This window comes from Diabrotica undecimpunctata, chromosome 1 (assembly GCF_040954645.1).
Source record: "Diabrotica undecimpunctata isolate CICGRU chromosome 1, icDiaUnde3, whole genome shotgun sequence".
In the NCBI taxonomy this organism is placed as follows: domain Eukaryota; kingdom Metazoa; phylum Arthropoda; class Insecta; order Coleoptera; family Chrysomelidae; genus Diabrotica; species Diabrotica undecimpunctata.
The window spans coordinates 182,399,240-182,417,105 of record NC_092803.1 but is presented as its reverse complement, the minus strand read 5'-3'; the positions used below and the strand labels follow the sequence as shown (position 1 = coordinate 182,417,105).

Here is a 17,866-nt window from a genome sequence, read left to right as displayed (position 1 = left end):
CTCAACATGAAGAGCATTTGGCTGATAGTTGTGCCCCTATCGCGCATCAGAGTGCTATAGGGGGGAAAGGGATGGTCTGGAGCATTGGAGCGCGGTGGATTGACTCCTGTTTTTACTCGAGTTAATACATCACGTTCCAATGAATTCTTATACCCGAACGTAATTCTTAGGGGTGAACATTTCTCACAGGCTGGGTTTAATTAAATTGCTTGCTTGCTTGCTTGAGAGTCAGTCTAATAAATAGATTTGTAGCGTGAAATAATTAAAATGTTATAAATTTATCGTGGAAAAGACTATCATCATCATTTAACCCGGATCTATCCACTGCTGGATATAGGTCTCCCTCAGTCTTTTCCATGTATTTCTGTTTTGTGCTGTTTGCATCCAATTTTTGTCGATCCGTTTTATGTCATCAGACCATCTTGTTGGTGGACGACCTCTACTTCGATGTGCTTCTTGTCTCGGTCTCCACTGTATTATTCGCTGTGTCCATCTGTTATCCGACATTCTAGCTATGTGCCCCGCCCAGTTCCACTTAAGGGTCATAATTGTTTCTATGGCATCTGTCACTCCTGTTCTTCGTCTTATTTCCTTGTTTGTGATCCGATCGTTCCATGGCTCTTTGGGTAACACAAATTTTATTTCTTACTTTCTTAGGAAAAGACCATAGATAAATTAAAATAAGTGTAAATAAAAACCAAAATATACGTCACAATACTATGATATATTATAGTAGTCTCTTTATACACACACTAGTATCTATTTTTTGTCACTGAAAGTAGAAGGTGCTATGAAGCAAGTCTAAGAATTTTGTCTGTATTTCTCCAAATCTGTTTTCAAGTCTTTCCACTATTCGATGAGGTCCAAATTCACCGAAATTTGTCATAAAGTGAGTGAAGAAAGACTTTTAGAAAGAAAAAATGGCGATTCATGTCTTTTGTAACATTTTGCGTAACCCTCTATAAAAATAAACACCATAAAATTTGTTATAAACTCAGTGAATAACCGAGAGAAAAGCGTAGCTTTATTATGACGTTTTTGGCTGAACACTATAAACAGATAGTCATAATTAGATTATGGTTCAAATCATTCGAGCAACAATGACTATAGTTAGATCGAAACCTGTAAGTTAAAGTTGATTTCATATAATCAAATGGAAGTTCCTCACATATCCCCTCTAAAAGCTGTGGTATTTTGCCGTGATGGTCTTGTTATGATCGCTTCTTTTGTAATTCTGTGAGGTGAGCACGACTGAGTGAATGAAAAGGATGGGCCCATTGCAGCTCCTAATCGCAAACCAGGCTTTATTAGGCATCTCTCATGATCTGGGACTCTGCTGGGATTTCCCCCTTCCGTATCTTCTCATGTGACACCAATACACCAGCAACAAACAAAGCAAAGAAAGATGGGAGAAAACGCAGCCTCAGTCATGGGGAAACTTTGAAACTTGATCTGTTACAGGCTATAATTTCAAACATAAAACGGAGCTACTGAAAAATTATTAGAGAATCAGTGATAAAGAACAGCGTTTCTACTTTTTTAAATTTATGATTATCTAAATTATAGATGCAAGTAAGGCGAATAAGATTCAATTATGAAAAATAATTAACAAATTTTGGTCTTAATATTTATCCATAGGTTTCATGTGTATTTTGTTTAATGTTGATTTTCGGTTTCTCTAACCCGTTTGAACTGTATTGGGTTCGATTTTTCTTAGTTTTTGTCTTCCTCAATTTACGCTAGCGCTTAATATTTTTAAATATAAGGTAAATACAATTTTTTCAACATTCCTAAACTTCTAAATGGAATCACCGTGTAGAAACACATTCAGATTTCTCTAAAATCGTCAATATTAGCCATTTTTGCGGATTACTGCCAACGCTCCAGAAAATTGGGTTGACGACAGCGCTTAATGGCAACTGCTGACATATGGTATGGTTTGAGATCGAGGATTTTTAACATTTCCTGACACATTAATCACACAGGTTTTAACAAAAGCTTCGAGGGTATTGCCATAGTTCAAATATGTACGCTTTCAATCATTGAATCAAAGCTGCACAAATAATAGCCTCAAATGTACCACGTCAATAGTAATAATACTTGTAATAAAATTTATCTAATTATAGCAAAGGAGTATCCAAAAAATGTATTAAAATAACTTATTTCAAGCTAGAAATATGAAGTTAATAATTGTATTCAAAAGACTTGCTAGTTATAGGAAAAAATAGTAAACAGTTAATATTTCTATTATAAAAACTAGATAGATAGATAGATAGATAGATAGATAATTTGTTGGCAATAACAATACAAAATATACTTTTACAAGTCAAATATAAATACAAAGATAAGTAAATATAAATAAAGTAGTCAACAGTCGAACGTATTAGAGAAATAATAAAATTAAATATAATACCAAGTGTATAAACAAAGATGGCAGACATACAACAATTACAATGAATTAACATTATAAGAGAAATACTCCTCAAATAAAAAAAGGCATTCACTATAAGGTATCCCTTAATTTTTGCTTTGATTTGATAAAAGTTAAGAGCTTTCCGTCTAGCTGGCACCATGTTATAAAACTTAATGGCTAAATACCTTGAATAGTGATGGGAAGAGCTGTTTCGTTTCGGTGACCCGGGTCTTCCAGGTCATTCATTAAAATGATCCGTTCATAAAGACCCGTTCATATGAACGACTAATTAAATTTGTTGTGTAAAGGTCAAGTGTGTAGAGAATATTGATATGTTTACCAATCTTTCTGAGAGTATATAAATTGTTGATAATGCAGGACCCGTTCATAGGGATTCGTTCATTAGAACGACTTTAATTGTTGTTTGCGTGTAGATATTGTTACTATAAATTTAATAATGAAATATAGTTTTAGGCTGACATTAAGATTTGTACTTCTCAAATTATCTTCAGAAATCATTAAAATATAAAAAAAATACTTGAAAAAGTTAAGTAAAATTACAAATTCCATATTGTTATGTTCATGAATTAATGATAATGTAACATTTAAAATGGATTTTATTTCCCATAAATTTATAAATAGAACAGACTACGGGACTATTGACTCGACAATTCGAATGATAATAATAATGTATATATAATTTTACAGTTTTGCAGCGCAGCGTAAGGGTTTCGCCATTCTGGGAAACTGAAATCAGCGTTTCGACGATCCTTTGCGGTTCGCGGTTCATGCATTAATTTGACCGAGCAAGGTGTCGCAATCACACAGTTCGTTTAGTAAAGACAGCCTCATTCATAGGCATGATTCATAGGGTCATTCGAACGATAGGGTCACAGAATGTGATTGTATCAATCATGGGCCTTCGAAAAGATCACATCTTTGTGAACGGATCGTTCATGACATTCTCATTACTAACATTGAACTATTTCTGGATCTCCCAAGGCCACCAAATTATGATAAAAGATTATTGTTGTTTCTAGACCGGATAATTGTGAAAATCTACATGAGCATTGCATTGGTTAATATTTTGTTTAATGTGCAATATACACTGCATAATATATACTTACACCAGGAAAAGTTAAAATTTTAAAAGATCTAAAGGAGTTTCTACGGTCTGCTCTATAACCAAGACCAGAAATAATACGAACACAATTTTCTTTATTGTCCAAACACTTTATGAATATGCCAAAATAGTTTCCCCAGATATCATTTACACAAGATTTCTAAAAAGGAAAAGTTGTCGTGAAAGCTTTTTCGATAAATCAACTATATGTTGTTCTCAGGTTAATCCTGCATCCAAGTGTACCCCCAGAAACTTTGCCTCGCTTACACCTTGTGGTAGAGTAATGTGTCCAATATATGTGTTATTTTTGAAAGTGAAATCAATACTTTGTGACTTATAGCCATTTAACGAAATACGGTTAGTTAAAAACCAATTGAAGTTTTTCAGATGTTTACATCGAAGTTTTAAATTAATTAAATTTAATTTAATTACGCAAATTGTTACTTATAAATATTATGGGCCATGTGATCCTCGTTGACATCTCAGAAGCACAGGCAAAGTATGCTTTCTAGACCATCTGGCCGGGCTCGAAATGTCCCCGTGTATTTTAAAAGAGTTCGAGAAGCCGCCGTGTTGGCCTCTCATGGCACTTAACCTGTTAAAACTATCTACCTTAAGTTTAGAATTATCAGTGGTATTATTTTTATGTCTGTTACCATTAATATTGTTTCCACGTTTTTAAGTTTCCACATAACTTGTTGGGAGTTACCAGAATTTTTTATAAACATAAATGGAAAGCCATCATTGTCTAAGGGCTTTCCTGTATTGTTTTCTAAATTCAATAATGGTACTTTTAGGTACAGCAATGGGATCATTTTTATTTAATACTATAATAAAGTAAAATAAAATTTCAGAAACCTAAAATAGTTCTTATTCTACAAAGAAAAAACGAAAAAATGTGTTTTATATTTGATGTTTTACGTCTGTTTTAAGCTAAAACATTTCCCACATTCTTTATTATTTTCTTAGTTATTTCATGATAATTCCTTTTTTCTATCTTCTTCTTCTTCTTTGATTACCGTGCCCAAATTAGGTGTGGGCAACTTCCATGACTATTTGCTGGTATCGTTCCACATCTTGCGCGGCATTTAACAGTTCATCTGCTGATGATAAGCCAGTTCATTGACTAAAGTTTGGCAGTCATGAATATTTTTTCCTAGCATTCCTCTTCTTCCCTCGACCTTTCCGTTGAGTATTAACTGTAGTATCCACTATCTGCTACGCTACCTCTTATTATATGTTCCAGATATTCTTTCCTTTTTTATCATCTTCGCCAAGTAGCCTTCGCCTTGCTTTTTTGTATCAGCAACTTATATTGCAAGAAAAACTGTACAAATCGCCTTTATCACGTACGAGACAGAGCAGTACCTTATCCACTAGACCTTGGTTGGATCGCGATTTCGAATTCAGCACCGGAATTTTTCTATTTAAAAATGATGATAAATCACACTTTACTTAGCAACAAGACATTTACTCAACATACATAATGTACAAAAGAATATTTCGCTAACAACTTTACAAGATTTATAACGGTAATTAAAAAATAAAAAAAGCATAAATTGTAATTCCTGTCAAAAAATTCAGTTAGTTATAAAAATGTTTTCAATTTCTCATTTAAGCATCCAATTCACTGACTTATTTTATATTTTAGCTGATGACACAATTATTTTAACAGGTGTAATCAACCTTAAAAAATTTAATAAAATTAGTTTGATTGCCAGATGGATTATTTAATATTGCTATGAATCAACTTTATTTAAATAATGAATTGTTTTATTATTCTAATTTTGAGTAAATTCTTTAGTATTTGCCTAATATATAGTATGATTTGGTTTATCAACAACTTCCTTTGTCAGTAATAATGTTGATATGTTTCAGGTGTAACTAAATGTATTTCCAGCAAGTTCTTTTTCGATCGTACGCAATTTTTTCTTAGTGCCACATTCTATTGACTTTATAAAATATTAGAAGTATAAATATGTTATATTTGACGTTTGTTGAAATTTAATAGTGAACTTAAGTTTAATTTAATAGTGAATATAATAGTGAACAATAGTGAACATATGGAATAATAAACAACTGCCACAAGACTGGAATACCGGAGTAATTATTCCACTACATAAAAAGGGAGATCAGCTTCAATGTAAAAACTACCGGGCAATAACGCTACTGACTGTGGCATATAAAATACTGTCAAATATTGTGTATGACCGATTGAGACCATATGCGGAACAAATAGTTGGGGGATATCAATGTGGCTTCCGCAGGCAGAAGTCCACAATAGATCAGATCTTCGTCTTGAGGCAAATCTTGGAAAAGACTAGTGAATTTAATATAGACACACATCATCTTTTCATTGACTTTGAGAGTGAAAGAGTTTAATATTCCAACTCAACTCAATGATATCATAAAAGAAACACTTAAAGTACAAAGAAAAATTCGAATTCAAAACGAACTAACAGATACAATTCATGTGAGAACGGGCCTACGACAGGGAGATGCCCTATCCTGTATTCTATTCAACATCACATTAGAGAAAATAATTAGGGAGTCAAAAGTCAACACCAGAGGAACAATAATAACAAAAAGTGTACAAATATTGGCATTTGCAGATGATGTTGATATCATAGCTAGAAGCGAAAGAGAGATGATAGAAGCATTTAATGCGATAGAAAGAGCGGCACAAAATAGTGGCCTAAACATTAATGAAATAAAAACCAAATACATGAAGGCCAGTAAATCGACAGGCCAAAGAAACCTACAGAATCTGACAATAGGAAACTATAACATCGAAAGCGTGAAAAATTTTACATACCTAGGTTCACTAGTTACCGCAGATAACAATGTCAGTGAAGAAATTAAGAGAAGAATACATATCGCTAATAAAACATATAATGGACTAATTAAACATCTAAGATCTAACAACATCACAAGAAAAACCAAATGCAAAATATACAAGACCCTGATAAAACCGGTCCTTGTATATGGATCAGAGACATGGACACTGTCGAAAAGCGATGAGAACCTATTAGGCACATTTGAACGAAAAATCCTTAGACACATATATAAGGGGGTAAAGGAAAATGACATATGGCGCAGAAGATATAACTTTAAACTATACACAGCATACAGTGAACCCGAGATCATAACATCCATAAAGATTGGACGTCTGCGCTGGATGGGCCATGTTGAACGAATGTTGGAGACTGAAACACCAAAACATCTTATGAGGCAAACACCAGTAGGAAGAAGGTCAAAGGGAAGACCCAAACTTAGATACATGGAACAAGTGGAACAAGATCTGAAAACACTTAAGATTACCTACTGGAAAAACAAAGCAAGGAACAGAACAGAATGGCGAAAAATCCTAGAACAAGCCAGGACCCAGAAAGGGTTGTCGAGCTACTGATGTTGATGATGATGAAATTTAATAGAAACATTAAAGATTTATTTATCTAACTAACAAACTTTCAATTGAAGTGTCGATCGAATCAGTTTTTTAAGTTTTATATTTCTTTTCATATTACACTGTAGCAATTTTATACGTGTTCAGTCCGGGTGATAGGGTGTAAAGGTGAGTCCACATAATATGCTCCGAATACCTTCTCGAACGTCGTCGCGTACATCGACGCGATCACCAGAAGTTTGCGACGTTGTTACAGGGGACATTGAAATAAGTAATGAATCGAATACCGTTCCGTATTTCGTACCAAACATTTTGGCGTTCCATCAGTAATTGAGTTGAATCCGCATCTGCAAGATAGAGATTGCTACAGTAGCCTACTTCTTATGCATCAATTAACAGAAGGAATACTCTAATTAGAAAAAATACTCGTGAAAGGTGGTGGGAAACACAAATGTATAAAAGTAGGGAGAAATATGGCGGCAATCACTTATTTTTTGAATTTAAAATTTCAGTCGTGTATAAAAATTTCACAAGGATGTCGCCTTCCGACTTTAAATTTTTGATCACATTAGTGGGCCCAAAAATAGGTCAAAAAGATAGAAAATGGAGAAAAGCTATCTCTGTTCTGTTCTGAAAATAATTATGTTTAGCACTGATTTAATTTAAGTCCAAACTGGGCATTTCTATAAAGAATATGGTTGGAGAAATTGTATTGAAATCATTGGCTTGAGACTATTTTCCTCAGTCCATTCCATTTTGATACACTTAATTTTGAAACACCTTCAAAATAACAGACCGAAATGACTGGAAATTCGATAGAAGATTCGCAAGCGAGTCCAGACATGAATTCACGGTGTAGATCGTCGCGCTCACGTTTCTTTTAATGGGAAGGCATTTTACCGACAGCCTGTGGAACGCTTCGGTGTACGTCATTGACGCGTCGAGGTACGGTACGCGGTTGCATGACTCCGTCCACACTGAAGAACGCGACGGGGTTCGAGACGATATTCGGAACATATGTGGACGCACCTTAAGGTGCCTGCTTACAAAACTAGCATAGACGCCCTTTGGTTTTTTAATATTCAATTTATTAATCATAAAACATTTTCTTGTTTTTCACATATCACGACGCTCCCTAGACCATTATCTGGCCCTCGACAATCGTTCATGCTCTCTAGGAATAATATCTCACCTATTTGTCGTATACTATCACATCGCAATCCTCCGTATACAGTCATATCGGTCTCTCTACGTAGAATTTATCTCATCTTAGTTATCGCATTACAATAATCTCGTCCTCAGTAGGACAATCATATATCACGACGCTCTTTAGACCATTATCTGGTCCTCGACAATCGTTCACGTTCTATACGAATATCTCGCCTATTTATCGTATACTCTTCTCTTCCCTTCTTCAGCTTTCATTTATCCATTGTTGGACATAGGCCTCCTACAATTGCTTTCACGCTTTTCTATCTTTTGCAATTATCATCCTCTGCTTTCCATCTACAACTGTTATATCGTCTATCCGTCTCTTTTTGGGTCTTCCCACGCTTCTTTTTGTTTCTTGAGGTCTCCAGAATGTCACTTTATGAGACCATGTGTTGGTGTCTTGTCTTGCTACCTGTGCTACCCAGTGCCATCTCAATGTCGCTATTTTTTCCATGATGTCGGTTACTTTAGTTCTTCGACGTATTTCGATAATTTTGTCTCTGAGGCTTATATTTAATATGGCCCTCTCCATGGCCCGTTGAGTTATTCTTAATTGTTCTGCCATTTTTCTTGTTATTGCCATATTTTCCAATCCATAAGTTGCAACTGGTAGTATTGTGTCCTTCTTTTAATTTCTAGAGTTTGATTTTCCTTTTCGTTTTTAATTGCATGTCCTAGATATATATATATATATATATATATATATATATATATATATATATATATATATATTATATATTGTTCTATCTTTTCTATATTGATGTTATCTATTGTGATGTTTTCTAGGCTGTTACTTAATATCTTTGTTTTGTCGAGATTCATTTTTAATCCTATTTGATTCGATTTGTGATTTAAATCTTATAGCATTGATTTTAGTTCATGGATATCTGTGATTATTAGTCGTCTGCGAAACGCAAATGGTTAAGATATACTTTACCTATTTTTAATCCCTTTTCGGTCCAATTTAGTTTTTTGAAGACATCTTCTAATGCCAAAGTAAATAACTTGGGTACGATGGTGTCGCCTTGTCTCACACCTTTGCCAAGGTCTATTTTTATAGTTTCCAGATCATCATCTATTTTTACGTGAAAAGTAGTATCATCTTAAGGAGGGCAGCATATCTTGAATCTATTCTGGCGTCGTACAATGCTGTTAAGAAACCCCATTTCTCGATACTGTCGAATGCTTTGTGATAATCGACAAATGCCAGATGTAGTGGTAGGTTGTTTTTTCAATAACTGTTCGGATTGTTTGCAAGTGATCGATAGTGCTAAAACCCTTACGAAAGCCTGCTTGCTCCACTGGTTGGTATGCATCTAGCTTAGCTGTCAATCTATTTGTTATTATTCGGGTTAGTAGTTTGTAAAGGTGTAACAATACGCTTATTGGTCGGTAGTTTTCTATATTTGCGGCGTCCCCTTTTTTACGGAGTAGGATGACTTTTTCCATGCTTTTGGTATTTGTCCTTCCAATAAGCATTTATTCAGTAATGCTCTTATTGCCTCTTCTAATGCAGTGCCTTACATTTTTAGCATATCTGAAATAATTTTATCTTCTCCCGGTGTTTTCCCATTTTCATTTGTTTTAGGGAGGCCACATTTAAGATATGTTTTGTTGGTATACCGGGGTTCGGAATAGTAGAAGTATACAGCTACTCATAAAATTTTTGGATTTCTCTAACGATCTATTCCTTATGCGAGCACAATGTTCCACGGTCGTCTTTTATCTTTATGATTTTATTCCTGCCAGTGGATTTACATGTTTTTAGTGATTTCACGTTCTTATTGTTTTCTATGGTTTCAAGAATCTGGTTTGTTCTATAAGCTCTGAGGTCTTTTCAAATATTTTTCTTAACGCTTCTGTTGAGCGCTTTATAGTCCGGGTTATCTCTGTTCATTCTTCTTCTTTTCTCTATCTGTTCTAGAGTTTCAGGTTTTAGTTTAGCTTCTTTTTGTTTTCTTATTCTGCAACAAAGTTTCTTAGTGACTGTTTGTATGCCTTTAGTTATTTTCTCAGCTAGTTCGTCTATATTCTTGTGCTCAAAAGTATTTGCTAGTAGTTTTCTTATTATTACTGGCTAGGATGTCTGCCGTCGGTAAAGGGTTTATTGTTGATAGTTTTTGTCTTTCTATCTTTACGTATATCAGAACGAAATAGTCTATGGTCACTGCCGGTGTTAAATTTGTTCAGCACATCGATGTTTTTACATATTAATCTATCACTAGAAAGGATAAAATCTATTTCATTCTTAACCTGGCCGTCAGGGCTACGCCATGTCCACTTTCTTTGTATTTGTTTTTTATAGAACGTGTTCAGGCAAAACATTTTTTCGGTGCTTACGTAATTTGCTATCGTATACTATCACATCGAAATTAGAAGATTAATTAATTGACGTCTTTCATCATCAACCAATATCGAAGTTTTAGTTCTTTCTTCTTAAATTTAAGGTTTATATAATATATTAAATGCATAGATATTTTAACCATTAAACTTTCCTATTGGTTAATTTATTAATTATAATAACAATAATATATTTAAAGGAATTGAGTTTATCCTGTTGAAACTTTCTGAAAATCAATGAAAACTTTTGTATCAATATTTGTTGGGATAAATTAAGCTATTTCCATTCTACTCTGACACAATCTCGATTACAGATGAGAAACAACAACTAAAATTCAAACAATGGAATATGTTCCTGCTGTACCTACAATAAGTAGGCAGACGGCACAACACGTTCAAAACTTTCAACAAGCTTGTGTTGTTTCCTGTTAATGTAAAAGATAATGCTACTGGGAATCAAATAATACTTAGAAAGTTATAGTCTTGTTGGTAGAAAAGCTTGACAAAGTATGAAGCTTTAAAACACGTAAATACGTTATATGTAGGTATGTAGGTAGAGTTTTTTAAATCCTCTTCTAAAAATTTTAAATTTTGCAATTTCGCAGACGATTTTACTTGAGGATATTTCATTTAATAACATAAATTTAACTTTAAATTAAGAATCTTTATCCTACAAATCTATATAGATAGATGTGATCTAGCAAAAGTCGCCGCAGGAAAGATGACCAAAATATGCAAGAATTCTCAAAATGCACGAAGTCTAAAAATGAGATTGATCCACTGCTTAATATTCGCAATACTGACATACGTCATAATAAACTGAGTTCTCAGATTTTGGTGCCAGGAAATTATTGTTCTTACTGGTCCCATTTTGCCGTAAAATTTTTACTTGTAAAACTGTAGTTATTTGTAAAACTAGAAAAGTCCTAATCGCTATCCGTTTCTCTTAACATAACTTAGAAACTCCGAGCTGAATGGATCGAAAAGCAAATGGAGCAGGCCATGAATGCTATTGAAAACGGAATATCTATCAATCAGGCTTCAAAGGAATTCCGGAAATTCCGGACAATAGAAGGATCTTACGAAACCATTTAACAACAGGTATACCAACTAGAAAATTATGTAGAAATAAGATTTTATCATCTGATCAAGAAACTGAACTTTCCTTTTGACGTTGTAACGCCTATTACTAGCAAGATAATTGAAAGAAGTTAATTTTCTTTCTACGAGGAAAAAATATTCCACATATATTAAACCCAATGAAACAAAAAACTGGGCGTATGTGGTTGAGATCATTTTTGGGTCGCTACCCTAATGTGATTTTCACTAATTACTTTGACAAATTGAAGGTAGTCATGGAGGAATTGGATGTTGCCAATAAGCCTCAGAGTATTTAAAACATCTATAAAAAGGGCTACTGTTTGACACTGCACCACCAACAGGAAGTTTTTGCCAAAAAAGTGAGTGCACCTAGTAGCACCTGAGTACACTGAAAACGTGACAAACCTGTCGTGTGCCAATGCTAGTAGTGAGTACATGCCACCAATCATATTATTTAAGGGTTAGAGGCTCAAACCAGAATGGGAAGAAAATCTTCCCCCTGGAGCCAAGATAGTTATGACACCCAAAGGAAGAATGGTACACGATGTTTTTGGGAAGTGGATCGAACATTTTCAACAGTTTTAAGTTGGAGATAAAAATACTTTGCTGACTTTTGATAGTGTTAAGTTTTATTTAGATGCAAACATTGTTAAAGCGGCTGAAAAGTACGACATTACTCTGCTTTGTCTGCCAAGCAATACAGCCCATGAGCTACAGCCTATGGATAAGTCTGTTTTCTAATCTTTCAAATCATTTTAGGACAATGAGGTTTTTCGTTTTTTGATGAATAATCCTGAACGCTCGATAAGATGCACAGTTTTTGGGCGAATATTTTCTTAAGTTTGGCTAAGGCTATGACACCAGGAAATAGTATCTCCGGATTCAAAGATACTTGAATTTATCCTTTCAATCCATTTCAAACCGAGCTTAAAAATCCCAATGATGAAAGAGCAAATGAGCAAGACTCAAACACTTCCACAAATTAGAAAAAAAGTACAGAAAGTAAACAGAGTACTTCTGCAGCAGCGATGAATCAATATTCAGCTAAAAGGATTAAAACTTTATTTCCTAAACTTCCAAATACCAAAATATTAGCTCTGAAAATAATGATTCTTTAAATTACTTGATTCATAACACATCAGAAAATTAGATATATGGGACATGTACTAACTGTTACCTTTGAAGACACCACATCTAAGCTAAACACGTTCTTCGCACAAATGTTGTCCACTCCCAAGATCAAAACTAAAAGGATTCAAAGAAAAAAATCTATTAATTCACGAGCCCAAAAGCGAGTGGTTAACTTGTTTGATAGTCCTTCTGATAAAGGCGATGCTTTATCTTTTTATCTATTACCGAAAACTATTAAAAAGAAAAATAAACAGCACAAACGGCTACAAATGAAAATGAAAAAAGAATTTTCAAGGAGTGAAATTGTTCATCCATCACTACCGTCTACAAGAAGTACAATTAAAAATACATAGGTGCGCTAAGTCTATTTTACTTTATCTTTTATATTTCGAGTTTTTAACAGCTAGAAACTCTATTTTGCGACCATTTTTCCTACAAAACCTTATATTATCATGTTAAGAAAAAAATTAGCTTTAATTCGATTTAAGAAACATGCATATATACATTATGAGCAGAGTTTTTTATTTAAAAAATAAATGAACGAAATAAAATTTTTGTTCAATAGTTAATTACTATTAAATTAAAAATATTGGCAGCCTCTTTTTGGCTGGCAACCTATTATCAATATATTCTACTAATTTTAAATGTAGCTAAAACTGTAAGTTTGATTACCTACGTTATGAACGTAATGATTCTGCAGTGAGACGTTGTACCTACTATAAACTATTGGACATAATAATTAAAGATTAGATTTAGTGGTAAGATCCATAAAAATGCAGAAAGTTTATTCATCAGAGGCAATAGGTCAATGTCTACATCAATATAATGTATATGTGTGTCAACATAATTACCTAATTAGTTTTCTTTTATTTTCTTGTAAGGCCAATGTAAGGCAGTAAAACACTACGCGAACGCTTTCTTCAATTGTTGGTCAGTGTAAACGATCAGGTCCAGATATTTAGCCTATGACTCAATTTTCATTGATGTATTAAAAGGTAGTTCCCTTTTGTCCGTTGTACAACTCGGCAACTGTCACAGTCTTCTCCAGTACTTTAGTACAAAGAATGCATGCCAGAATATGGAAGTCTCCCTGTTGTAACCCCATACGTGTTTCAGATATGTTTCCTGTGATTCAGACGCCGAAATAAAGTATAGGGAAACTAGGTCAGAAATTATTTCATGCAGGAATAATTTCTGAGTATTGGAAGTTGCATTACATTTTTAAATAGACAAACGTTGGACGAGAAGATATTTTGTGAAATTAGAATAAAAAATAATTTTAAATAAATCCAAACCCGTAAACTCATAAAGTACAAATAAAATTCCAAATTGGCAGAATTGACGTAGATATATTTTAAGTTCATCCATAAATAAATGATTAAAAAATATGTCGAACGCATTTAATTAAATTAACGTGTATTCCTCCAAATAACATTACTGGAATATTGAAATTATAATTATGCTGGACGGTAACATGCGCGTTGCAAGCATCGCTTATTCGATCGTCAGTATTTTCCATCCGGAGTAGTTCTCCATTTTGAGGCGAGGCCTGAATGCGTATATTGGCGAAGACCATTTTTATTTTCAGTTGGCCAAACTGAATTAACGTCAATTTCAACGTCACCCGCCGTGCTGTCACCTTTAGTTTGTTGTTAATTTAAGAAGCTTTAGTTAATATTTTAGTTATTTTAAGCACCTACTAATATTTAGTAAATAAAAATGTCAACGGTAAGGCGTTCTGCTATTTGGAACGTTTTTACGGAAACTCACAAATCGGATTTTATAGCTACTTGTAATATATGCTCGCAAGAATTTTCATACAGATCAACGACCACAAATTTAATGAAACATCTTCAAAGGAAGCATCCTAATATTAGTGTCGATTTAAGTTCTCCACACGTTAAAGTGAAAGATGGGTAAGTTTTTGAATAATACTATTTGAGCCATTTCTTTAAAAATATATATACAGTATTACATAGTTTTAATCATGTATTTTTATCTTATGCTGTCTTAACTGGCAAATTCACTACAAAAAGTAATAAAACAGTGGAATTCAGTATAAACAAATAGTGATACAAATACCTAGTTATTTTTAAAGATGCTTATAACTTATTTTTGTCTTTACTATATATGGTCATTTATTTTGCTATTTAAATATTGCTAAATCTAGATATATTTTTTCTTTTTATATTCAAATTTTCACATAATACATAAAAACATAAAAAGGCGAAATACTGTTAAGCAAGTAAAATTATTTAAAATACCACATACTTTTGATTAGATATGACAATAACAATTTCCTTAATGTTTTGAAGGTGGAAATGAGTGCAATTTTGACATTTTTTATCCAAACTTAGGTGAAACATGTCTGAATATTAAAAGAATATTATTATAAAGAATAGTTAATGAATATTATCTTCAATCTATACTTACTACTTTTTGAAGTATTAATAAACCAAAAGCCCTACATAACATTGAAATTAGAGGTTCTGAAACTGTTTGTTGTGGCCTCTTTAAGTTAAATATTGTATTTATATGGATTTAACCACAATTTATTGTAAAAAATACATTTTGTTTGTTTTTGACATTTCAATTTCTACTCCAGAAACAGCTTTCAAAAAGAGATGTTGTTTAAAGCAAGGAGTTGTTTGTTTGTTCTGATGATATTTTCTTGTAGCATCTTTAATACAATTTACTATTTTTACTGAGAATAAGCCACAATTTTACTTTAAAATAAGTTTATTTGATATTTCGATTTCCACTTCAGAAGTGATATTTGAAATGTTTAACAAACTTATTTTATACAGGAAAATTGTGGCTTATTCCCAGTAAAAATAGTAAATTGTATAAGGAGTAGTTGTTATGACCTATAGTTGTTATACTTATAGCTGCTATGTTATAGTTAGGCCAATTAATTATCAACTATAGGTTATAACAACAACTTATTCTAAAAAAATCCCTTTTTGGAAAACAATTTTCTGAGTGCAAATCGAAATGTAAACAAATGTAAAATGTAATTTTTATTACAATCAATTGTGGTTTAATAATATAGTACTTAAAATAAATACAATATTTAAATTGAAATAATACTTTACTGTGGTTTTTAAATTTATATGTTTAGCTGTAAGATTTCCCAGAATATTAAAGGGTTTAATTTTAAGTAATAATTTTTGTTGTACATTGTATACTTAGATGTTGCTGAGGTTATTGGCATAAAGGTAAAATACAGTATACTCCCTCTATAACGAACACAGTTATTACGAGGTTTCACTTATAACGAGATACATTAGATGTCCCGTGAAATTTCTATTGAACTATAACCGTCTATAGCGAGGCAAATTTGGTTATAACGAGGGAAAATAAGATCCAAAAACGTGTTTTTTACGTTTTTAGTCCGGTCGTGGCTATAAATAAATACCTTTTCAAACAGCCCCTCAATAAACTTAACTGCAGTCCGCAATAAACTTCTTTACAATGAATAAATACAACTGTTTCACATCTTTAGAAAATATATGATAGAATGATACTGGACCATTTAAAGCAGTTAAAAATAACAGAGTTCTTAAAATTGTAGAAGCAATAGTTTATGTTATCCTTGAAAATACGATTTATACATTATGTAGTTGGAAAAAAATATAAGTACAGCTTTTTTGTTTTAACGTATATCATTGATAATAAAAGTAAACAACTCTTTTATGTTTTAATATATTTCATTGACAATAAAAGTAAATAACTTTTTTTCAAAAACGCCATTCAAACAATATTTATTAGCATCTTATATTGCTCCGAATGGCTTCACTATAGGAAGTTAATGGTTTAGAAAACTACAGATTCATATGTATGCACAGTATTATGATTTTCTGATATAACGAGATCGGCTTATAACGAGGTAATTAGTCTGTCATTTCAGTTCTCGTTATAGAGGGAGTCTACTGTATATTCATGTTTTACTAATATTGTTGTTTTGTTTAATTTATAGTACAGTGGATGATCAAATTATTATGATCACTGCAAAACATTGTATTTTGGTGTTTAATAAAGAATAAAACTGCATACAAGCATCTCTAACATTTTAATTCTTCTTGTTTTGAGTGCAAAATTCTATTTATATCCCAACAAGAGAAGGTTAGCTGTATCTCCTCTTTCTCTCCCTATCTCACTTATATCGCTATCTCTCATTATGCATCCAGAATCAGATATAGGCCTCCTTTATGACTATCCAGTTATTTCTATACTTTGCTTCAATTATCCAATTTAGTCCAACAGTCTTAATATGGGTATAAAATATAAAAACTTGTGATCCTGTTGAAATAATGTTTTTTTTCTATAAATCATTATCATTTTTGACATAATTTATCTCAGTAGAACATAATCAAACATTATTTAATATTGTATACAGCGTGAATGTTTTATAATAGGATACTTGCAGAGCAATAACCTAGGGGCCAGAGCATTTCAACAATAAAATTATGATTTAGGTCATTTATTTCATCTAATGGTGGACTTTTTGTAAAATTGATGTTATTAAATAAATTCTGAAAATATTTTCTTAGTGTCTAGCAATGATAATTCATGCCACTAAGAGGGATGTGTGTCCTCAATTCATTATTTATTATTATTTTGGTTCATCAGAATTTAACAAAAATTTAAATAGTAAATAAATTTCTAGAAGTTGACCCCAAAAATTTTTCCACAACATTTTTTGGAGTAACTTTCAATAAAGAATATAATTTTGTGTTTATGAATTAGATCTGTTTTTATGATTTTTCAAAAATATCAATATTTACAAAATGTATCACTTATTTCTGAATAGGAGAAACCTGGAATAGTTTCCTCATTTAAATAATTATCATTTTCAAACATAAAAAATTTGAATCAATTTAATTATATAAAAATTATTCACAATTTTGTTATAAAAAATAATTTACAAAAAATTAATTTTACCTTCTTTTAATTTAATATTTAAATGTGTTTTCTACTAATAGACTGACTATCCATATAGAGTTTGGTCTATATATATTGTAATAAATTGTCTTTATCTCTATTTTAACACAAGAATTTTTCCAATCACATTGTAGACCCACAGAAAATCAAATTGAATATGTAATCGAGAGACAGTTGCCAATGGAGGAAGAAAATA

At 32.4% G+C, this 17,866-nt stretch overlaps 1 protein-coding gene across 3 annotated transcripts in view; it reads right to left on the bottom strand.

The window, feature by feature from the left end:
- Positions 1–17,866, bottom strand: part of Dh44 (corticotropin-releasing diuretic hormone 44) — a 445,815-nt gene that overhangs the window by 78,094 nt on the left and 349,855 nt on the right. The window lies entirely within an intron of this gene.